We start from the raw sequence: 4,351 nt of genomic DNA, 5'->3' as shown, positions 1-4,351 counted from the left end.
TCTGGCAAAAAATTAGCTCACACATTTTCGTAAACTTGCTCAGATCAAGAGCCTCTTTTCAATTTGTAAAAGTAATGATTACGTGAAATATTTCATCTTTGTAGCCATTCATAATTTACAAGGATTTCCGCATATAGCAAAAAACAGAATTGTTTGCAATTCCTGTACGCCGCCTAAAGCTTTGCAGCGTTTTTGAACTGTATAACAAGAGTTCAGATCGGTCCCACCGTGTCGCCCTGATTTTATGAAAAAAAGAAATGCCTTGTAATCTATTAGAATATTAACTCGTTAAACTTCTGAGTGAACGTGTCCATATTTTGTACACGTATTTTGAATCTGTATTTTGTACATTTTTTGTACATTTTGTCCATTTTTGTATTTTGTATAAAAATTTGGGTGAATTTAATTTCCAAACGGTATCAAATTTATTAAATTATAGAATAAATTTCCAAATAAAAGATACAAAAACATCAGTTTTTTAGAAGTTTGTTACATATATAATTTTACAAGAATTTAACATTTTACTGCGTACAAACAAACATTCACGTCAAGGGTGTCATTTTGTTCTGCAAAAGTTTGAACGTGTGAAAAAACACTATTGATACGAGAACTGAGGGATCAAAGGGAAAGTAAGTGAATGAAATTGAAATGATGAAATTGAGATCAACTTGTTTGTTTTATTTAGCAAAGGTTTTGACGAAAAACTGATTGAAATTTGGACGAAAAGTGGCATCAAATTTTACAGTAAAAAATATATATATTTTTTACTGTAAAATTTGCTTGGCCAAGCAATTTTAATCAGCAAAGAAAAATGTACAAATTTCGTAAACCAAGTTAAACAAATTAGGTAATCACAATATGATCAAGATGGTGGAAATTATTTTGGTACTTTTTTGGGGGGTTTGAAATTTCCGAAGAAAAACATTTCTTTCAAATTCTTTGATGGTTTTGATCTACTTTTTCATTCATCACATTAACGAACGAAAACAAAAATGTAATTCGGCGTGGATTAAACAAAAAAAAATTACAAGGGCGTATTTCTATTTTGTACAAGTATTTTACCAACTGTACATATTTTACAAAATGTACAGATTTAACAAAATTTTCGGATTTTACAAAGTTGCCAAGGACTGTGTGAATTGTCTCATTATACAAAAGTCAAGGTTGCTTAAATTAAAACGAAGATTGAAGAAAGTCCTACAAGTAGAGGAATCGTAACTTGGAGAAAGTCATGGTCAAGCCCTGTTTAATATGTAAATTATTACAAGTGCAGTAAAGACAAAGTACTAAAAGTAGTTGTTATACGTGCCGATTAAAGTTACTAGACTGGGACAAGAAATTGAGACTTATTAAACTACACATGCACGAACCAGGGTGGCATTGTTAAGTCTAAAATTCGGGAAAGTAACATATCATCAATCCAGAAAGCAAGATCAATTGGTGTCTGTCTTATTCTGAAAGTTAATGGCTTTATTTTATCACTATATTCACTATATCACGGCAGGCGTAAAGTTTAATTGTAAGGTTTGTAAAAACTATGAATCATAATTAGCAATTTTTAAATTCCTGTTTAAAAATCCAGTTTTCCCATCAAAATAACGAGTAAATAAATTCAATCAAAATTTTGTAAACTTTATAAATTCACAGTTTCCACAAGTTTTCAAGGATTTCAAAGTAAAATTAGATCACAAATCTATCGTAAAAAAACCAATCATACTCCATCGATCTTCTTTGACATTCGCTCGAGTAAGTCGTAAAATCACATCTTTCGACGTTATCGAATTACAAATTATAAATTCTTACAGAAAAATTTGTAAAAATGTGTAAAATCATTAAAAAAATAAAATTATTACAAAATTGTGAGCGCATTGCCTCATCAAATTAAAGCCTATCTTTGTTAGAAAACTAGAATTAAAAATGTAATTATTTAATCAAAATGAAATTTAAAATTCAATCATATTTTTGTAACTCGGTAGTCTTTATAAATTACCGAGTTACACCGAATTACTGTTTCCACAAGTTTACAAAAATTTTAAAGTAAAATCATGCTACAAATAGTGTAAAATACAAATTAATAAAACGCAAAAGTACACCCATCTTTATTCTTAATTGACTCGAGTACATCCTAAAATCACATCTTTCGACGTTATTGAATTGCAAATTATAAAATCTCTTGGAACAATTTATTTATAAAAAATTTTGACTTGAAACAATTTATATTCCTGCATTTATATATTTAGACTATTGAACCAGTGTTAAACTTGATACATTCAATTATGTACTTCATAACATAACACTGATTTTAAAAGATTATTTAAAAATTTAGAAACTTTTAAGTATTTTTTTAAGTACGAAATATTTAACAGGGTAAAACTGGCCTAATCAAAATTGAAGATCAGCATGAGATGAGTATTTTGTGAAACTAATTGTAAAATTTCTCAAAACTATGAACCAAAATTAGCAAGTTTTAAATTCCTGTTTAAAAATTTGGGTTTTCCATCAAAATATTCCTGTTTAAAAATTTGGGTTTTCCATCAAAATAATGCGTGAATAAATTCAATCAAATTTTTGTGAACCTTATAAATTTACCGTTTTCACAAGTTTACAAAGGATTTCAAAGTAAAATCAGATATACAGCGTAAAACATACGCATAAATTACATCAACTGCATCGTTTTTGATATTGGCTGGAGTACATCGTAAAATCACATCTTCCGACGTTATTGAATTGCAAATTATGTATTCTTAGCGAAGAATTTGTAAAGATGTGTAAAATAATTTTTTTAATACAAAATTATTACAAAATTACGAGTGAATCGCCTCATCAAATTAAAGAAATCTACCTTTCTTTCATAGAAAACTGTAGTTTTCAGATTAAAATGACATGTAAAATTCAATCATATTTATGAAACTTTACGAATTCACAAGCCTACAAAAACTTAAAAGTGAAATCAGGCTACAAATATACTGTAATAAAATAAATAAGATCAAATCTAAAGCTTGGTCACTTGTGTAGGCAGTTAAGTTTACCTATCTTTTTTGGTACGCTAGCTCGAGTACATCGCAAAGTAATATCTTTCGACGTTATTACATTATAAAATATAAAATTCTTCACAACAATTTATAATTAAATGTGTAAAATAAGTTTTTTTAAAACACAAAATTCTGAGGGAATCACCCAATTAAATTCAAGCCTTGTACAAATCTCCATTAGAAAATTTTCACAAGTGTAAAATCCAGTAGAAAAGTATAAAATCATGTGTTCCTTGGATTTCAAGATAAAATTAAGTCACAAATATACCGTAAAGTTTAAACAATCTTACACGTGTTCAATTCCGCCAGAGTATTAATCTATCTATTTATTACGTTACCTCGAATACATTGTAAAGTTACAACTTTCGACGTTATTAAATGACAAGTTACAACTTCTTAAAAATTTTTTGAAAAAATGTGTAAAATCGTTTGCAAAAAATGCCAAATTGCTATAAAATTCCGAATGAATGATTAATACACTCCCAGCCAACAATTCTTTGTGTTTTCTGGATCAATTCGGCCACAATTTTCGACCTATTCGGGACCGATTTCTTGACGATTCGTACAGAAATCCCAAAGAAATCGGTGGGAAATGTCCGCAGAATCGTACAGAATTCTTGACGATTCGTCACGACTTTTTATGCCGAACTCTGTACGAATTCTGTACGAATTCTTTCCGATTCTTTCTCGACTTCGTGACGATTTCTGATGGAAATCCTAACGAATTTTGTACGAATTCTGCCCGAAATCACTACGATTTACATTTAAATAAAAAATTAGATAGACGAGTTGCCCTTTTAAATAATTTTATTACTTTTGTGATCATAACAAAAAATAAACTAATTATTTGTAAATTAATTCTGTGATGATGGCGAGGGCAGGTTGTTGGTGACTGGCTGTTTCCTGTGAAATTAAAAGAGGTTATAAATATTTAGCACCATATATTGATAATAGCAAAAATTTCTCACTTATTTCTTTTATACACACGATCGCCGGCCTTAGTCAAGTCCCTCGAGATTCCGTCATCAATTTTTGAGTGGTCAGGTGTCAAAGGGCTCATCAGAATTGCCGCACCGCCTAATAATTAAAAAATAGTAATAAATTCAAGGGAAGAAAGTCTAATTATATGATTCACCCTACTTATTCATACTTACTGTGTAGGACATATTTTATATCCGCTAGCGTAGAAAACGAAAGCTTTTTCTGCATTCCTTTTAGACTATATTTGGACAATAAATCGTCGGTCATCAATTTTTTCATCATCTTGCTAATGACATCAACTTCCTCGTATCCTCTCACTCCTCCAGAGACGATGGTGA

At 29.7% G+C, this 4,351-nt stretch overlaps 1 long non-coding RNA gene across 1 annotated transcript; it reads right to left on the bottom strand.

Moving 5' to 3' along the window:
- Window positions 1-3,824: 3,824 nt before the first annotated feature.
- Window positions 3,825-4,038, bottom strand: LOC110860905. The gene is made up of 2 exons (XR_002549002.2): window positions 4,001-4,038; window positions 3,825-3,935 (listed from the first exon to the last, which is right to left on the bottom strand). It is a non-coding gene; the product is annotated as an uncharacterized LOC110860905 (long non-coding RNA).
- Between the last annotated feature and the right edge of the window lie 313 nt (window positions 4,039-4,351).

Source organism: Folsomia candida, unplaced genomic scaffold, assembly GCF_002217175.1.
Source record: "Folsomia candida strain VU population unplaced genomic scaffold, ASM221717v1 Fcan01_Sc035, whole genome shotgun sequence".
Lineage (NCBI taxonomy): Eukaryota > Metazoa > Arthropoda > Collembola > Entomobryomorpha > Isotomidae > Folsomia > Folsomia candida.
This window is presented reverse-complemented; position numbering and strand designations above follow the sequence as displayed.